The sequence below is a fragment of the Lycium barbarum genome, chromosome 4, assembly GCF_019175385.1.
Source record: "Lycium barbarum isolate Lr01 chromosome 4, ASM1917538v2, whole genome shotgun sequence".
NCBI classification, from domain to species: domain Eukaryota; kingdom Viridiplantae; phylum Streptophyta; class Magnoliopsida; order Solanales; family Solanaceae; genus Lycium; species Lycium barbarum.
The window spans coordinates 58874494-58895909 of record NC_083340.1 but is presented as its reverse complement, the minus strand read 5'-3'; positions in this window follow the sequence as shown (position 1 = coordinate 58895909).

Sequence of the window (21416 nt, the reverse complement as noted above, 5' to 3'; positions counted from 1 at the left end):
TCTCAATTTTTGAGGTAAGATTTCATGTTAGTTTCATATTTATGAGTTTGTTTGGTAATTATGTTATGATTTGAGGAGAAGAAAGTTGGAGGAAAAGTTCAAATATGCATTTGATGATATTTTGAGTTGTGAATTTACTTGAGTTATAATTATTAGTATGTTTTAAGCATAATCTTGTTATGAGGGATAATAATGATGTTAAGAAATTGTCATATACGAGTGTATAAGGGGTTGTATAAGGTTTATGGTGATGAATTGATTATGAAAAGAAGTTTTGGGATGGAATGGAGTATATTGGTATTGATAATGATGGTGTTGATGTTTAGTGTTGTTATTGTTGTTGTTGGTTATTGGCATTGTGATTTTGGGGTAGGGACATAAAAAAGGGAGATGCTGCCCGAATTTCGGCAGATTCTAAAAGGATTTAAATTGAAGGATTAAGACAAGCATATGACGATGAGCCTAACAATAATATGAATGGTCTTATATGTAGATTTCAAGACAGGAAGTAGGTTGGAAAGTCGAGAAGCGAGCTTCCAAGTATGTTAATGTCACGACCCAAACCGATGAGCCATGACTAGTGCCCGAGCTGGGCATCCGCATACGACCTGCTAGATATCGTCAGACTGAAACTGAAAACAATATGACACTCTGTAAAAGCATGCTATGAATTCATCATGTCATACATCAAAGAGAACCTGTCTCTTGAGAAGCCACAGCTAACCAAAACATAACAAATATGCAAGCCGACAAAGCTGCCACTATACATGGGGACATCCAAGACGAACTACATCGGTATAGCTGACCAAATCGCATATACACAACCCACATATGTCTACAGACCTCTAAGAGTATAACAAAGCCTATGTAAAAGGATCTGTACCAAAATGACTCAAGCTCCGGAATAATAGAGCTCTCCAAGCAGCTAAGTAGAAGTCCTAGACCGGAGGATCACCAAACTAAGTGTCTGTACCTGCGGGCATTAAACGCAGCCCCCAAAGAAAGGGGGTCAGTACGGAAAATGTACTGAGTATGTAAGGCATGAAGTACAGTAATGGAGATCATGACTGAGTAAAAGATGACAAGAGACAAATATGATAATCAAGTAATACCAAATCATCTATACCTTATGAAATAAGTCATGCATATATTTATAATATATCGTACCCGGCCCATTATGGGACTCGGTGAATGAAGTCATATACATATATACCGTACCCAGCCCTCTAGTGAGGGACTCGGTGAAATCATCATATATATACCGTACCCGGCCCTCTAGTGAGGGACTCGGTGAAATCATCATATATATACCGTACTCGGCCCTCTCGTGAGGGACTCGGTAAAATCATCATATATATACCGTACCCGGCCCTCTAGGGAGGGACTCGGTGAAATATATAATATACATACTCGGCCCTCTAGTGAGGGACTCGGTGAACAATGCAATGAAACTGTGCACGATTACGTACCCGGCCCGGGACTCGGTGAATGATATATTAACGGTATGCACGAGTAGAATATCATGAGCAACCATATGCAAACTAAATCATCATCTGAGACTCAATAGAATAATCAGAATGAACCAACACTTGAGAACCAAAGACAATTATCATGTCAAGTACCACTAAGAATTTGAGTTCATTGGAGTCATGTATGTTCGTCGTTCGCTCACTTTATGTAGTTCATGCCAAAAAGAAAGAAGGGGTAACTTTACATACACCTTGGAGCCTTTAGAGGTAGAGTCGTCATCAATGAATAAAATTGAGAAAATCTAGATGTAGCTCCACATTCTCATACTCACTTTGAAATCAAAAACTTGAGTTCTTAAAATACAAAATCCTCATTATCATCGTCACCATCATAAAAATCATTCCTATCCTTGACATCATGAGAAGTTTTAAGAACCATGGACTTTTAGCTTTTGAAGACAAGAAGGTTACGGAAACATTTATGAAGTCATACCATAGGAATCATGCCTTTGAAAGAAAGGGGACGAGTCTTAACATACCTGTTCCACCTCCTATTGGCTACGCTTATTTGTCCAAGCTCGCAAGTCTACATTTAAGAGGATTTACACAATCGTTAAACTCATCGTTATACGCTTGTCTTAGTCCTTCAGATAAATCCACTTATAATCTGCCGAAATTCGGGCAATACCTCCCCTGTTTATATGCCTAGCCCGAAATCACAATACCAACAAAAAAACAACTACAACAGCATAAACATCAACAAAATCATAATCAATACCAAAATATTCCATAAAACATCCCACGCGATGTTTGTCCAATTTCTCAACCAACAACTTTATTATACAACTATTTCATCACTCTATCTTCGTAAATAAACCAAAAGTAATATTAATAAGGAGATATTCATACCTTATTTTTGTTAAAACAGCGATATCTTCAATATCCACTTTGAATCCACCGCAAAACCATACTAGAATCACATCTATGCGTTGATCCGAGCTTCGGTTAATACTCCGTCACTTGAAAATTGCTTACTTATTGTTTCCCTCTCTCTATCTCTCTCTTCAATTTCTAGAAATTTCTGGGCTAAAATTTGGTGAAAAAAACAGGGTCGTACCCTTTTTATAAGGGTCATATTCGGGTCGGGGTCACTCTAGTAGTACTGTAGGAAGTTGGTACTGTAGCAGTACTGTAGCACGCGTTTCTGCTCTGTCAGCCGAACTTGTAACGTCCATAATTCTCTACTCCCAAGTCCAATCGACGAGCGGTTTGTTGAGTTGGAAACTAGACTCGACGAAATTCATTTTAGGCTTTTGTTTAATCTTAAAACACTTCATATACTAAGATATAATCGTCCACCAAGTTGGATCAAAATTTTCATACAAAACATTACCCATCCTTTTTCCAAAGTCGTACTACTCGATTTCTTCCACTCATTTCCTTATAAAACCTTCTGGTATACCTTATATACATACTTCCTCATTAAATATACTTAATAATGCTTGCCCTTTATATTCCAAAGCGATTTTACTTAACCATAACTCAACGTACTTATGTTTAAAATTTGATAAGTGCTTCTTCGAAGATGCGGGGTGTAACATCCTTCCCCTCTTACAAACATTCATCCTCGAATGTTGTAGTGAGCCGATCCTCAATATCCTCCTTGAATTTGTGTTCGATTACCATATACATATACTATAATTTGGTCCGTTTCGTCCTGCTCTTTCTTAGCTCCTTATCAAATTCATTTGTGAGTCATACAGTCTTCAATCTTCATGTATACAATTAGCTAGTATTCTATTCTCATTCTGTCTTCCTTCTTGTGGTTTAACTAGCCACGCCACGGTTACTCGCCGTCCTGCAAGCGTCCTTCCTCTTCGTTCCTCATTTCTTTATTAACGGATAACTCCCTTGCTCAAATACAACACCTTCTTTTGTTGACTCTTCTGATGCTATCATGGCTATCCCTACTTGTACTTGTTGAGCTTAGATACGTGCTAGATTATCCCCTCGTAATTCGTCAGCCAAGCTTTCCGATTCATCATAAATTTTCTTATACTAATGTCCCGTTGCTTGTTCAGCAGTACTCTGTTACTGACAAATCCTTACTCTTAACGGTTACGTTTCTTCAACCATCCGTCTTAATTCCTTTCCATGATATGTTATAACCATATCATCAATACGATTACTTAAATACGTACATTCCTAATGTTCCATCACCATCTCTATTATTCCTCGTAGCAGGATTATATATTGCGATGAACCAATAATCATAGTTCGAACTGGTCTATAGCTCACAATATCTTCGAGTTCTTGTCAATCTCTCCCTTTGTTAAGATTCTTATATTTTTCCTTTAATATCAAGTTCTTCTTCCGTTGTAACCCAAAGTGTCCTTTGTACTCATCATCCATTTGATCATTCTCTTTGTAGTTAGCTTGCAGAGCTTTCTTACTCTCTTTATTACTCTTTAGGATACGCCGCTGCCTATTTAGGTGCAGCACAAATTTCCCTGGTCTAGAAATATCATATCTCACGTCCGCATGAAGTATTCTCTTGATCCATTTTAATTCCTTTTCATACCTGCTTTGTGGTATGCTTATCTTTAATTCGTTCCTGCTCCCTCTCAATGCATTCTTGGTATGCCACTACCTCCCGAATTTTGGCCTCCTTAAGCTAACCTGTTTCTTTCCTTGGACTTTTGACAATGCCATACCTCGTTTCAGGACTAGATCTGCCCTTCCCCCCTTTTTAAGAGTGTTCTTATACACTAGTAACTCCCGAGTATCAGTAGTCTTCGGCCTACCCTAACGATCCTTCGACTCTTTTGGTGTCTTATAATACAGGAATTCTCTCATCGTATAGCTTGACTTATTTTCCTTTCTGTTAATCGAGGGCTTTGCATTTGAATGAAGCGCTTATGCATTACAGATCCATTCTCGCTGCTTTTTTTTAGGCCTTTCTACTTCTACCTTTTATGACTGAACATTTCCCGAATCAACGGGTTAATGGGAACATTGGAATTCATCAAAACATTTTATGGAACGTTTGGTCACACTTTTCTCTTTTTATCCTTCGTCTTGCTCCTCAACTATTATCACTGAAATTCTTCTTACTTTGAGTTCTCAATTTTACTTTACGTCTACAATACATCATTGAGAGTTAATATGCTACACTCTTCCACTTCCACTATCAATCCTTTTATTCACTTAGCTCACTTATCCAAAAAAATTCTTGACTACTTATTTGCATCCCACCTATGCGTTGTAGTTCTTCTAGTGTTCTGCCACTTCTTGTTCGTGTCATAAATTCTGTTATATCCCGCATTTTTGCGTATTTTGATAATTCACGATAATCGCGGGAAGATAACAAGTAAGGCCATGTTTTATTTTGATTGGCATTCAAGTTGCTTATGAAAATCTTGAAGTAGAAATATTAAGAAAGGCTAGGGGCAAAAAGGTAAACTTGCAATATGACTCGTGGAAATATGGAGGTAGGCGAAGGGCAAATTTGGAATTTGAAAAATAATTTTTATGAAGTGCAAAACAAAAAAAAAAAGATGGGCTTGTACAAGTGGGCCAAGTGGCCGGCCCAAGTAGGTGGGCTTTAGCCCACATGGATTAATCTTCCATGTGCATAAAAGATGACTAAGTCATCTTTATATCCACAAAATCCTCTAGAATTTTCAAGAAAGTGAAGGAAGACAAAAGAAGGAGAGAAACCCCAAGGCCATTCGGCCAAGTGCAAAAATTGCCAAGAGAATTGACAAAAATTTCTCCAAAATTCATTTCCTACCAATTCAAGGGTCCCTAGCAAGGTGGAGGGGTCTTTGGAGCAAGAAGAATCCATATTCTAGCAAAGTTGCAAGTCTTAGCTAAGTGAAGAATCAAGGAAGGAGGTAAGAATTCATTCTCTTTACGTGTTATGGATATTTTTGCATGTTGTAGTGTACAAAAATGAGTGAAATCCATGAAGAATAGAAAAGTGGGGGTGTGGCCGTGAGGTGTGATATATGTGTGTGTGTGGAAATCATGTTTTAATTATTTTATCTAGTGGATAGTTGTGGTTGTAATGAATGTTATGTTGATAATGGAAGCTGGATAATTTTGTGAGGTTGTAGCCATGTGTGCATGATGTTGGCCGTGTGATGTATAGCATGTGTATAGTTGTGTATATTTGTTGTATCGTGAAGGATTGGTGAACAAACTTTATTGGTAATTTGGTTGTTAGTGTGTGGATTATATATTGCAAATAAAAGCCTAATGAGCTTAGTGAAGTATTAGTAGTTGGAGGCTTGTCTTGGAAGATTATGTAAATTGAATATTATGTTCTTACATGTATGGAAGATAATGGTATTAGTATGATGTTGTTGGAATATATATTACAAGGTTGTTATTGTTTTTATTGGAGTTGGAAGGTTTTGAAGGAAGTAATAAATTGATTAAGTTGTTATAATGTATCTTGGATTGAATATGGAAATTGTTAGTATGGTTGTTGACATTATGTTGATAGTTTGGCCGGGTTGAATTCCCGGATTGTTGTTGATTAAAAATTGGCTGAGTTGAACTTTGGGGATGGTGTATTTACAGGGGAAGTGCTGCCGAAATTTCGGTAGCCAGGTGTCACTTTAAGAATCCAATTCTAAATGTTCTAATTAAGGTTTGGTAAATGTGACCAATTTGTAGATTGTGGCGGATTTGCAACTTGAATTTGGAGTAGAATAAGGAGCGGAAAGAGGTATGTAAGGCTTTACTTTTCCTTCTTTGGCATGTCTTAAACATACTAGGTTGGATATGAACCTCGGGGACAACCCTATTCTCCGGAATCCGCACCTAAAGTTTCCTTTTTTTCATTCAGAAAAATTGAATTAAAAGTTGTGTAAAATGTTGGAAAAACTTCCTAAACCTCTAGAACTTGCATAAATAGGACCCGACTACCTTAAAACCCTCACAAGTAACGCCATGACATGTAACATATGCAAATTGTGTACGCTACCACACTCGGCCCGAGGTGGGCCCATTGTTCCCGAATTTTCCTTATTGTTCCGCTTGACTTATTTTGAAGCAGAATCCAAAGGAAACTTCTGATCCTTATCCCGATTATCAAACGATAAGTACTGTACCATTCTAATGGAAATATGTCTATGATGACCATGATAACGATGATGCTAAGGAAGAGAATACGTCTATGATAAGTATGACAAGAATGATTCCATGACTAAGAGTCTTAAGCTAAGGATTCAATATGAGTATGAAAGTGTCCAACTAGTTCTTGATCTTTAATTCTATTCCTTGGTCATGACACTATTTTCTAAAGATTTCAAAACATGAATTGATGTTTATGATGCCCCTGGTTTCATACTATGTTATTTTCTAGTGCTATTCTCCGTTGATAGTCTTGCCTTAAAATACTCGTTCCTTCAAGGTGAGACAAAGCGATCCCGGTTATTCCGTAATGTAATCGGAGGTCACCGACCTTACGTCACTCCGATGGATACATGATTTTCTTTGGGCTCTCCTGCATGCTTATATGACATATGCATATGAGATATGAATATGTACATGGGATGGGGGAAAGGGATACATGGGGATGGAAAGGGAAACATGTTTCATTGCCACCTGGTCAGCTGGCTTATCATCCCGGACGCGGGATATATGGGCGAGCCGATGTATTTTGGTGCTATGTGGGCGAGCCGACATCGTTCGGTGCTATGCTATGACCTGATATGATATGACATGATATGATATGATATGATATGACATGATATGATATGACACGATATGATATCACATGACATGATCTCATATGATATGATACGATATGATATGATATGATAAGACATGACGTGATATAAGTTCTATGAAAAAGAAATGTTTTTTTTAAGGGAAAGACAAGCATGCATGGTATCCGGCCTGAAAGGGTATTCCTATGTACAGGTTACTTCTTGTATCACTATATGTCCTATGATCCCATGATATTGTTAATCATACCTTATGTTTCTGTTTGTATTATTTTTCATGCCTTACATACTCGGTACACTATTCGTACTGACGTCCCTTCTTGTGGACGCTGCGTTCCATGCCGCGCAGGTCAGCAGGTAGACAGACTTGACTCCTAGGAGCTTCATCAGCAATATTGTAGCAGCGCTCCAGTTGTTCCGGAGCCTCAGTTTCTTGGTACTATTTTGTGTATATATGTTCGGGCACGGCAGTACTCGGCCCTTCCTATGTATATGTGTACTATGTTTAGAGGCTCGTAGACAGATATGTACAGTTAGATGTTTTGTACTTTTGACGGTCCTCGTCGCGGTACAATGTGTTAACAAGGTTTAGTTGCCTATGTGTATAATTATGCTACTGAGGTTAATGTTAAGCAACAGAAAAAAATATGGTATAGTTCATACGGCCCACTCAGTAATAGAGGTAATATGATAGATAAGGGGTGCTCGGTACGAGTATCGGGTACTCGTCGCGGCCCCTAGTTGGGTCGTGACAGAAGTGGTATCAGAGCAGGCGGTCCTAGGGGTTTGTCTACGAGCCGTGTCCAGTAGAGTCCTGTTTATGGGTGTGTAGCGCGCCACACTTATAGGCAGGAGGCTGCAAGGCATTTAGGAAATATGACCTTCTTTGTACTCTAGATCGTGCGATAGAGCTATGCTACTAGGCTTCCTTATTCTTTTCCTAATCCTATGTTATGGTTTCAGTAATGTCGATGAAGAGAGCAGCTTCAGATAGTGGGGGCACCAAGAAGGCCCCTAGAGTATCTCCAGAGCCGAGTAAGGGGAGCCTCGGCTATTCGATTGAGACAGATCCGTCGGAGGACCCAACCACAATTCCTCCCGAGTTCCTGACTCCCAGAGCAGAGGATCCCGCGAAGGACAGTTATGATACAGATCCGTCGGAGGACCCAGCAACAATTTCTCCAGAGTTTCTGACCCCTAGAGCAGGGGATTCCACGGAGGGTGGCTATGATACAGATCCCTCGGAGGATCCGACGATGACTCCTCCAGAGCTTCTTACCTCCAGGGAGGAGGATAGTTACGACACAGACCCATCGGAGCATTCTTCTGGGACAACGGAGGAGGAGACTTCCGGGGATATGCCAGCTGCCCCTGTGATGGAGCACTATGTCAGTCAGGCCACCTCGGAGAGTGCTACGGACTACTCCTGTCCTTTGTCCTGGTCATCAGTGAACCAGGAATCGCCTGGTTATCTATACTCTTCCGATTCGGATGCGAGAAATGACGAGAGTCAAACGATATGAGAGCAGACAGATGAGGATAAGGAGCATACTTCACATGGCAGCTCCCCGGACCAGGCTCGAGATTAATCGGCTATAGGTATATGAGATTTTCTTTGAAATTTTCTATGTATACGTAATCTTTGCAAAATACTAATTAATGACGGCAGACAGAAATTCAAAAAGGGGCCAAAGACTTAGCGGTTGTGAGTAATGGCGATTGAGATGTCTCCGCCACCAGTGCGAATTTAGAAACCCCGGGTAAAAGATAATCATATGTATGGATTGGAGTAAATAGTGAAGGTTTAAACAGAGGCAATATGGTAATTGTATGGTCAGGAAAGTGAAGATAGGAGTGGGACCCGCTGTGAGGACGTTTTGGAAGTTGTTAGAACCCCGACTTACCTTAAATTATGTGACAAAGGTCGTGCGGGGCAGTCGATATAATTATACCAGCATTCACGCATTTAAATGCACCAAAGTTTCGAGGTTAAGCGTGCTAAGGTGGGAGGATGGGTGACCCCCTGGGAAATATGCTGAAAATTCTGTAAATGTGGGAACAAGAGACGAATGTGAAATTAGGTAGCCTAAAGTAAATTAGAGTGTGTGAAGTGGTTAGAAAATCTATAGAAGTCGTGTAGGCTAGGACGAACTAGACCAGGAGAAGGGGAGAAAGCATGACAGAGTTTCAGGACTAAAGAAAGTTGATTAGCTTTTGGAAGTGTTTGTAAGAAAAAGAGTGGTGGAAATGTATATATGTATGTGGCATCTTATCTGTGACTGTAGAACCCTAATAGACAGTGTCGCGATACATAGAACATGCTAGCTGGATGAAATTCGAAAGACGTGATGAAGGATATAAGTACGGATGTTACAGCAAGATATAACAAAATGGAGCCTGGTGGAGGAATAGGCCCTTAGATAGAAATCTAGGGCCATATGGATTACTAGCGGGGATGCAAACACAAAATATTTCCATGCACAATGGAAAATAAGGGAAAGAAAGAACTTAATCACTTCAATATATGATGCAACAGGTACAAAACTTACTGACCCAATACAGGTGGAGCAGGAATTCATTTCATTTTCACAAACTTGATGGGTTCATCAACTGAATTTCTGCTTTGCCCAAATTTTGAGGTGATAAAAAGAGGTCCTTGCCTCTCTTACCAATAAAAATGCAACTTTATACAAGATATTACAGAGGAGGAAATTCTGCAGGAAATAAAAAAGGTGACACATGAAAAGGCTTCAGGGATTGATGGCTATCCAATAGAATTCTTCTCCCAACATTAAGAGTCATCAAAGGCACTGTTATAAAGGCAATGAAGGAATTCTTTCAAACTAAAATTTTGAAATCTTTTAGTTGTTCTGTTGTCACCCTAATCCCAAAAGTAAACAATCCTACCCTAGTGAAGGAATATAGACCCATAGCTTGATGTACCACATTCTACAAGATCATCACAAAAATCTTTACCAAAAGATTAAACACTGTCATCAGCACTATCATTAGTCCCTCACAATCAGCCTTCATAGAGGGTAGGAGCATTATAGACAACATTTTGTTTAGTCATAAAGTGTTTAAATGGTACAATAGGAAAGGCTTATCCCCTAGGTGTGTGATGAAAGTGGACTTGAGAAAGGCATATGATTCTATGGAATGGTGTTTCCTGAGAAGTATGCTAGTAGAACTTGGCTTCCTTTTCAAATTTGTTCAATGGGTAATCGAGTGTGTCACTACTGTTTCGTACTCATTGGTTCTAAATAGGGTCTCGACTAAACCTTTCCAAGGGAAAAGAGGGATTTGGCAGGGGGATCCTATGTCCCTCTACCTCTTTGTGATTTCTAAGGAATACCTAAAAAAGGGAGCTGAACATATGTTAGGCCCCGTGTTCTCGTACGATTGGAAATCGAGAAATAACTATGACTCGGGTGTTAGAAGGACCTAATTTAAATTTTGTGAATATGACTATGTTGGTTGTGAAATCTTTGATGCTAAGGCCTCGGGGAAGGCCGAGGATAAATTTGGAATTTCGGGAATTAGTTTCGGGAATTACAAAACGGGACTTTTCTCGAATTGGGCCAAGAAAAATGCAATGCAAAAATAAGGCCCAAGATCAAATGGGGGCCGGCCATAGTGTGGCCCAAATCCATTTTAAAAGGGGCATGTGCTATGCACATGACCCCATAAGTGGATATATACTAAGATCATACTTAGAAATTATCACTAAATAGAACAAAAAAATAAAAATCAAGAACACCTCTAGAAAGAGGCATTCGGCCGAACCAAAAAGGAAAAGAAAAAAAAAATTCCAAGCTTCTTTGTGATCCAAAAATCTTGTTCTTCTCATATTTGTGAAGTACTCAAGACGCTCTCCGACGTGGTATAATTAGCTTGGCACGAGGACGACGTTTTCGACAAGTCGGGTTTTCAAGAAAAGGTGAGAATTCTTACCCTTTTATGTTATAGAATTGATGTGAATGTGTTAAGCATTGGAAGTAGATGGAGATCCCGTAATTTTAACGTAAATAGAAAGTCGTGGGTGTGTATTTGTAGTGTGTTTGGCCGTGAGCCATAGAGAGAAAAAAATTGGTGTGAATTGATCTTGGTTAAGTTGGTATAATGTGTTGTTGTGATCCTTATATCGTAAATGATTGATTGTTGAATTAAATTGGCGGTGGAAAACGAATTCGGATATTATCGGAAAGTGTATATCCTTGTTATCTTTATGTATATCAATGTATATTTTGGGTACTAGAGACTTTAGATATGGCTTTTTAATGATGTGGATGAATTCGGAATGAAACGACGTTAGTTAGAATGTTCGTCGTGAAATTTTGATATTTTGAAGAACTATGGAAATTAATTGATTGTGGTGCAATTTCGTGTATGGTTTGAATTGTAATGAGAATGTGGTTGTATAAGTTTGAATGTGGGAATGAATACAAATAGGTAGATATAGAATTGGAATTTTGAAAGTTTGAATGGAAGTTGCCAACTTAGATAACAAAGTGGAATTTTGAAGCTAGAATGGCTTGATTGTTGTTTGTGTTGTTTGTTGATGTGTGGGCTGTTGTTGTTGTTGTATTTTGAGCCGAGCTAAGTCTCGGGGATGTTAGACTTATAGGGGAAGTGCTGCCGAAATTTCGGTAGGCAAAAATTGGAGTTAAAGGCATTTTTTTAAGCCTAAGAATCTCAATTGGTAACTTCGACCATTTGCAGATTTTTGACGAAACGGGACTGGACTTTTGGAAGGGCTTACGACGTCTGTGAGGTATGTAAAGCTTCCCAATTCTTTATTTGGCATATCTTAGTGTGTTAGTTGAATATGAGACCTTCCGGAGCATTTCTGCTCCTCGAAACCCGATCCACAGGAAAGTTACTATTCATTCAATTCGATTGAAGCCTAAAGGCTCCCTTTTGGCTAGAATGCCATTATTCGTCCGAAACCTATCGAAATGTGGTCGGGTAACCTAGAAATGATTATGTATGACCCTTGGCATGTTACTGCTCGAAAAAGAATATGTTCGCCACCTCACTTCGACTCGAGGTGGGTCCGCTACCCCAAAAATGCCCGATTTGCCCTTCGGGCCATCTTTGAGAATAGAGTTGAACGTACCACTTCTGATCTTTGGAACATCCTTCCACGGGGTATGTTTGGACTATTCGATGCACTAATCCAGGTTTTGAACTATATGGACCATCTTGGAATCGTTTTGCAAAATGAAACCTTATGTCGACTAAGTATTCGACTATTTTGTAATAGGATATGATTTATGAGTTTACTTTGTTTTGAAACACTATTTTGAAATACGATTTGCATTTGTTTGCTCACGACTCCGCTCGTGCCTTATTATGACTTCGTTCACCGGTTCCCGGGCCGGTTTTGATTCGTGCGCCTTATGACAATTCGGCCGTATGCTGTGTTACGGTTCCCGAGGCTTCGCCATAGGGCCGGGTTCCGTTTGGAGTTATGCTGTGATATGGCTCGTGATGCGATACGCTCACCGATGATTATGATTATGTTCGGGGATGTACGGAGATTTGAAACCTTCTGGTGTTATGCTGTGTGTGGCGCCAGCGTCGGAGTGGCGACCACGTTCTTAAGCGTTTGCATGATTTTGTTTGCATACAATACATGTATATGATTTCGATACAGATTCTGACATACCAGTTTGTACCCCACTTTGACATTTGATTTGCTTTCGGTTTTGCTCTATAATTCTGTACTCCGTGCTTTACATACTCAGTACATATTTCGTACTGACCCCCTCTCTCCGGGGGCTGCGTTTTATGCCCGCAGGTGCAGATATCGGTGATCCTCCGCAGTAGGCTCCACTTCTTGCTATTCCGGAGTACTCTTATCCGATCCGGAGTCCACTTTTGGTACAGACTCTTTTGCTTTGTATATGTTTGGTATATCTGACTATTTGGGTACGGCGGGGCCCTGTCTCGCCACATGTCTTTGTTTTGAGTTCGTAGAGGCCTGTAGTCATATATGTGGGGCGAGGGTCCTATGTGTATGTTGTCTGATTTTGCTTTCGGGTCATAAAGCGGTCTGTTTGATATGATGGCCCCAAATGGCCCTTCTATATATATTTGTATTTTGACCGGCGAGGCCTATTCCGCCGCTTTGTTTGAGTTTGATTTGATATGACCGCTTAAGACATATTTTCGATATAAATTATGTGTGATATAACTTCTTGAAAATTTTGAAATAAGTTTGGATTCGGAAATGAATATGCGATTTGGTCTGGGTACCCAGGTAGGGTGCCAGTCGCGGCCCACGGGGCTGGGTCGTGACAAAAGTGGTATCAGAGCGGTTTGTCCTCGGAATGTCTACAGGCCGTGTCTCGTAGAGTCTTGTTTATCGATGTGTTGTGCACCACATCTATAAACGGGAAGCTACCGGGCATTTAGGATGTTACTTTCTTTGTAATCTTAGATCGTGCGATAGAGCTGTGCTATTAGGATGATTTTGATCTGACTCGCCTTCGTGTTTGCAGTGATGCCTCCGAAGAAGGCAACGGCGGCCCAGAAGGGCAAGGCGAGGATTGGAGAGACTAGCCAGGCACAGCGAGCTACCCGGGCTCGTGTCTATGATTTGCCTGAGGATGTGCCTCATTCTGAGGGGTCTGCTACACCCCCACTAGTACAGCCTGGAGCAGGACCTTCAGCAGCTCCAGAGGTCCGTGTACCCGCACCTGAGACTCCAGCTCCTCAGCCAGGGGCGGAGGATAGGACCCTGAGGGAGGCTGTACAGCTGTTGACTACACTGGTAGCAGGACAGGCTCGCAGGCGCGGGCGGAGGGACGACGATGATGATGACAGGCGGGACAGCCTGAGAGTTCGGGAGTTTTTGCTATGTGGCCCTCCAGAGTTCTTCGGGTCTAAGCCCGACGAGGACCCCCACGACTTTATTCGGGGGATGCGACGCTCACTGGACTTGGTCAGGGCTTCAGAGACTGAGTCAGTTGAGCTGGCTTCGCACCGGCTTCGAGATGTGGCTACCCACTGGTACGAGACTTGGGAGCTGTCTAGAGGAGAGGGTGCCCCTCCAGCCACTTGGGATCAGTTTGTGACAGCATTCACCCGCCACTTTTTTCCCCCAGAGTTACTGTCACGACCCAGCCCCGTGGGCCGCGACTGGTGCCCTTCCGGGACACCCCAAACGAACTCACACCCAAATCATCGTAATCAGACTCGACCAAACTCAACGTACGTTATTCGAACTCAACATCGCAATCAGACAACTACCGAACACTTATCCTAAGCAGTCGCCCGTACAAATCAAACAAATCGCAAATCAGAAAGGAGGCGGAATATACATCGCCAAATTTCACACACACACATCAGAAGGGTGGCGGAATGCACATCGCCCCCAAATGCATACACATACATACAAACTCAGAGGCCGACTTGGCCATAGTAGCGTACGGGCCACTTAAGATCGTACAACAGACTCACATGCAAACACACCGGACCCACGACCCACAAATCTGACTACAGGCCCCTAGACAAAACAGAACATAAGAACATAGGACGGGACAGGGCCCCGCCGTACCCACTCATCCAAATATACAGAGTACAGACACAACAAAAGATATGTACCAAAAGTAGACTCCGGATCAAGGGGAGCTTTCCAACACAGCAGAATGAGTAGCCTAAACTGGAGGACCACCCAAACGAGCTTCTGTACCTGCGGGCATGAAACACAGCCCCCGAAGAAACGGGGGTCAGTACGGGAGAAGTACTGAGTATGTAAAGCAGAAGGTACAGAAATCCCAAACATAGCTGGAGTCAGAAAGAACAAACACACCAACATCGCAAACAAAGCAAACCTGTGCGGGAGGCGAACGTACAAATGCAAATCAAATCATGTATAGGGTTCAGGAACGTGGTCACCCCCCCGACGCTGGTGCCACAACACATCATAACTCCAGAAGTTTTCAAATCTCCGTACAGTCTCCAGACACATCATATCACACACACATCATATCATCAGAACATGTCAAATGCCATATCACATCATAACTCCATAAACGGTAACCGGCCCTATGGCGAGGCCTCGGAAACCGTAACACATCATAACTCCCGAATATATTATAGCGCGCACGATCACAAAGTCGGCCCGGGTACCGACGAACGAAATCATAGCAGACAGCACGAACAGAGTAGTGCAGAAACCATATGCATATCAAAACTAATTTACCGGACTCAACATATAGTTTACATATAGGTATATACCGACGCCAGAAGGCTCGGAGTAGGAATCGAATTGATAAAAGTAGGCATATAAAGGTTACGAAGTTCCAAACTGTCAAATTCGTAAGAAAACTGTTCATAAGTCATTTTTTCCGGAATTCTCACATCATCCCAAAGTACGGAACATGCATTAATGGCATAGGAAGTTTCAAACACATCCTTGAGTCATAAACAGAAGATTGCGAATCATAACAGACCCAAGCGAATCAAACAAACCGAATAAGGGGAGCCTCGGGGCTCGCGGGCCCACCTCGGGTCAAATTGAGGCGGCGGACACAAATCACAGACTTTCGGCTCCATAGAGCCATCTACGAAAGTTTCGAAGGGTTTCGGACACAACAGCACAAGTTATGGAGGTACGAACATTCTTTTAACCAAAAGTGACAAAAAGGGTTCAATCGCGCTGAGTGAATAGTGCTCGAACTTCAACTTCGATTTCCAAGAGCAGGGTTATTCCCGAGATTCCGAAATTTTCCTAGTGGGTCTAGGACATGCCAAAAGAATGAGAGGTAGGCTTTACATACCTGGTTGGCGCCTTACGCTCCTCAAATCGCAATTCCCGTTTCGTCCAGAAACTGCAAATGGTCACTTTTACCAGTTACTATTCATGAGAATTAACATTTTAGTCTTTGGGCTATATTTGGCTACCGAAATTTCGGCAGCACTTCCCCTATAAATCTAACACCCCCGAGACTTAGCTCGGCTCAAAATATAACAACATCAACAGCCCAAACATCATTACACAATACGAATTACAATCAAACACATTAACTTCACAATTGCACCTTATTTCATAAGTTGGTAATCCTATTTCCAAACTTCGCAATTTCAACTCATATCCACATTATTGTATTCATTCATTCAACATTATTCCATTACATAACAAACAAGTTCCAAACCACATACAAACATCCCCAAAATTCACTACTTTCCAATTTTCATTCAAAACACCAAAAGTTACGACGAACGTTCTAACTTGCGTCGTTTCATTCCACACTCATTATCATCAACCATAAATCATATTTAAAGTCTTTAGTATCATATATATATATACTATGATATACACAAATATACCAAGGGTATACACTTTCCGATAACGTCCAAAATTATTTTCTAACACCAACTCAATTCCTTAATCAATCCTTTACAACATAATGACCACAACAACACATCATTCAAGCTAAACAAGATCAAATTCCTATGCCTTAAATCTTACAAAACCCACGGCCAAACACACTCTCTTTGCACACACATGCCATGCACAACACAACACCATTCCAAAATCTTTACGCCAATTCAATTACTAACACATATACATCCATTTCATATCATTAAAACATCAAAACCTTACCTTAATCTTAAGATCCCGATTCGCCGCAAACGTCGTCCTCTCGTCAAACTAGTTGTACCACCACGAAGAGCACCTCGAACCCATCAATTTTTCCAAAAGAGGCTAGGTGATTGGATTAGAAACAAGCCACGAATTTTTTTTTTCTTTCTCTTTCTTTTTCGGCCGAAACCCCTTTCTCTTTGTTCTTGGATTTTTTTTTTATTAAAGTCTTGATAATTACCAAGTGATCATGATATATATCCATAATAGGAGTCATGTGCTTAGCACATGACTCTTTAAAATTGGGCTTGGGCCTCCCTTGGCCGGCCACTTCACAAAATTTGGGCCTCAACTTTGTTCAAATTCTCTTGGCCCAATTCATAATATGTCCCGCTTTGTAATTCCCGAAACTAATTTCTAAAATTCCGAATTTACCCTCGGCCTTCCCCGAGGTCTTGACATCCATGATTTCATAATCAACATGAGCATAGCAACTTGGATCAAATTATTTCCTCAACACACACAAGTCTTATTTATTTCTTGATTTCTCGTTATACGAAAATACGGGACATAACATTCTCCCCCCCTTAAGAACATTCGTCCTCGAATGTTGAATCGAACCCACGGGTGTCGTACTACTCCGGGAGTGTTCTCTTGATAGTTGTCCTTTATCGATTTCTCCGATATGTCTCCTTTACCAATACTAGGGTAGATTTTTCACATCGCTGACTCAACTACCTTCATAATACACTTTCTCATACCCCACGTGATTACCGGTCCACACGCTATATTCTTGTAATGGACGAACGCTTTTCAGACATCATAGTCAATATCATTTTCTTGTCACACTCCTGAGTTTCCTTACCGCATCGTCGTAATCTCACTTTACTTCATATCAGACACTTCATGCCAAACAGATTCAGAACTAAAGCCGAACGGATTCATAATCGGAAGCAGACATACTCAACTATGGCGGTTGGCTTCGTAGTCAACATCGAAGGTACGGAAGCATATCAGACACATCTGAGATCGAAATCAGACGTATAAAGGCGTATCAAACGAACTCGTAGGCAGAATCAGACACACTAAGATATACCAAACAGATTCACAATCAAAGCCAGTCGTACGGAATCATATCGAACAACCCGAATTCAGAAGCAAACATACAGAGTGGTTTCATACCGAATCGTGATCAGACAAACTGAAGGGTATCAAACACACACGCGGTCAAAATCAAACGCACAGAAGTATATCAGACGGATTTGTATCCAGAGTCAGACATACAGAGGTGTGCCAGACAGAAACGGATCCAGAATCAATCGCACAAAAGGTCCATCGGACGGGAACATAGTCGAACTCAGAAATATAGAGGCGTACCAGGTAGAGCCTCATCGGAATTGGAAGTGCGGAAGCACCACAGATAGATTGTCAATTTAGGATCACATCATTCACATTAAGGCTCCAATAATTCATGAGAATTTCCTTTTTATTTGCAAACTCACTCATCAGTCGTCACACAATTTACCTTGCGTCTTACGTATCGATTCTTTCAAGGATTCTATTTATTCACACTGCTTACCTTTTATTTATCACAACATTAGTTGCCGGGGCTCGGCTCTTAGCCCACATGGCACTGAATGGAAATCATACACACACATACACATACATATACACATACACACGTTTATTCATACCTTGCTGGCGAACATCTCTGGCTGTTATTCAAATTCGTTCAATTTCCCAAGAGGTGTCGTACCCTTTCCTTTTTGCCCATTTAGTCCGCCTCGTTCCGCGCGACTCCCGAAAGGGCACCAATTACTCCACACACATTCTATTATCTTTTGGTTACCTCAAATTCCCATTTACATTAATCATACTTACACTTATGAAAAACTTTGCATTACTTCCCAGGGGGTCACCCATCCAAGAATTGCTCTGGCTTGAGCACGCTTAACCCTGAAACTTTTACACATTTTGACGCGTTAGGGCTGATATAATTTCGCCAATTGCCCTGTACGACCTTTGTCACGTAACTTTAGGCCAAACGGGGTCTTAGCAAATTTTTCGGAAATTTTTCGTAGCGGGTCCCACTCTGACCCAAAAAGGTGGTTTGCTTTTCTGGCTGCGTGGTCTATCGTTCTAGCCTTCCAAATCCCATATATTTTCCTCCCACATGTAAAGATAACTGCCTCGGTTACTTTCATTAATTCGGATTCTTACCCTACCTTTACTGACACACACAAAAAGAATATCGCATAATACTGAGGTACAAACCTACCATTGCACATATTCATTAAACAACAAGGTTAGTAATATACCTGGGTCTGTATCTGGGGGTGCCTCTGGGTCCCGACGACCAGTCAAAGCGTAGATGCGGTTCGAGGGACCGCTAGAATCTGAACCCCCAACACGGCCTCTACTGCGGCCCGCTGGTGCTGGCATACCTCGCCCTGTAGAGCGCGTGGCCGAAGGGGTAGATGACGAACCAGCAACGGATCTCATCGGTGGTGCTGCGCTACCGGAACCGCCTGCCCACGGACAATCCCGCATGATATGGCCCTGGCGGCCACAAGCAAAACAGGCCCCTGTGACCCTGAAGCACTCACCTGGGTGCGATCTTCCACAATATGAACACGGGGGCATAGGTGGCCTAATCTGACTGGGACCCCTGCTCGCCTGAGGACCTGGGGCTCTGGAACTCTGGTCTGCCCTGGACGGTCCTGCGCCATCAAATCTCTTACTAGTAGACTGTGTGTCCCGGCCTGACGGAGGAAAATACCCACTGGACTGATACTGAGGCTGCCCGCCCCGAGAATCTCCAAAATGCCCCGCTGATCTGGCCCTCTTGGGCCGTCTCCCATCATACTCTCTGCTGGGCCGATCTGCTCGGTGCCGGTTCTCCATCCCCTGGGCGTAGGCCTGTAGACGGGCAATATCCATATCTGTCTGCAATGACACCGCCATACAGCCGTCAATCAGATAACGATCCAACCCCATAACATATCTATGCATCCGATCTGTCATATCTGCCACCACGGCAGGGGCATACCGGGCCAGGGAATCAAACTCCAAATTATATTCACGGACGCTCCGACCCCTCTGCTGCAGATGCAAAAACCGATCAGCTCGCTCCCGTCGTAACTCTGGGGGCAGAAAGTGGCGGGTGAAAGCAGTCACAAACTGATCCCACATAGCTGGAGGAGCACCCTCACCCCGGGATAGCTCCCAAGTCTCATACCAATGCGCGGCAACATCCCGAAGTCTATGCGAAGCTAGCTCAACCGACTCGGTCTCTGACGCCCTGACCAAGTCTAATGCACGCCGCATCCCCCGAATGAAGTCATGGGGGTCCTCGTCGGGCTTCGACCCGAAAAACTCTGGAGGGCCGCATAACAAGAACTCCCGAACTCTCAGGCTTTCCCGCCTGTCTTCATCATCATCGTCCCTCCGCCCGCGCCTGCGAGCCTGTCCGGCCACAATCGTGGTCAACAACTGTACAGCCTCCCTCAAGGTCCTATCCTCCGCCCCTGGCTGCGGAGCTGGAGTCTCAGGAGCGGGTACACGGACCTCTGGAGCTGCTGAAGGTCCCGCTCCAGGCTGTACTAATGGGGGTGTAGCAGACCCCTCAGAATGAGGTGCAACCTCAGGCAAATCATAGACACGAGCCCGAGTAGCCCGTTGTGCCTGACTGGTCTCTCCCACCTTCGCCTTGCCCTTCTGGGCCGCCGTTGCCTTCTTCGGAGGCATCACTGCAAACACAACAACGGGTCAGATCAGAATAACCCTAATAGCACAGCTCTATCGCACGATCTAAGATTCCAAAGAAAGGGTAACACAACATCCTAGATGTCCTGTAGCTTCCTGTTTATAGATGTGGTGCACAACACATCGATAAACAAGACTCTACTAGACACGGCCTGTAGACATTCCGAGGACAAACCGCTCTGATACCACTTTTGTCACGACCCAGCCCCGTGGGCCGCGACTGGTGCCCTTCCGGGACACCCCAAACGAACTCACACCCAAATCATCGTAATCAGACTCGACCAAACTCAACGTACGTTATTCGAACTCAACATCGCAATCAGACAACTACCGAACACTTATCCTAAGCAGTCGCCCGTACAAATAAAACAAATCGCAAATCAGAAAGGAGGCGGAATATACATCGCCAAATTTCACACACACACATCAGAAGGGTGGCGGAATGCACATCGCCCCCAAATGCATACACATACATACAAACTCAGAGGCCGACTTGGCCATAGTAGCGTACGGGCCACTTAAGATCGTACAACAGACTCACATGCAAACACACCGGACCCACGACCCACAAATCTGACTACAGGCCCCTAGACAAAACAGAACATAAGAACATAGGACGGGACAGGGCCCCGCCGTACCCACTCATCCAAATATACAGAGTACAGACACAACAAAAGATATGTACCAAAAGTAGACTCCGGATCAAGGGGAGCTTTCCAACACAGCAGAATGAGTAGCCTAAACTGGAGGACCACCCAAACGAGCTTCTGTACCTGCGGGCATGAAACACAGCCCCCGAAGAAACGGGGGTCAGTACGGGAGAAGTACTGAGTATGTAAAGCAGAAGGT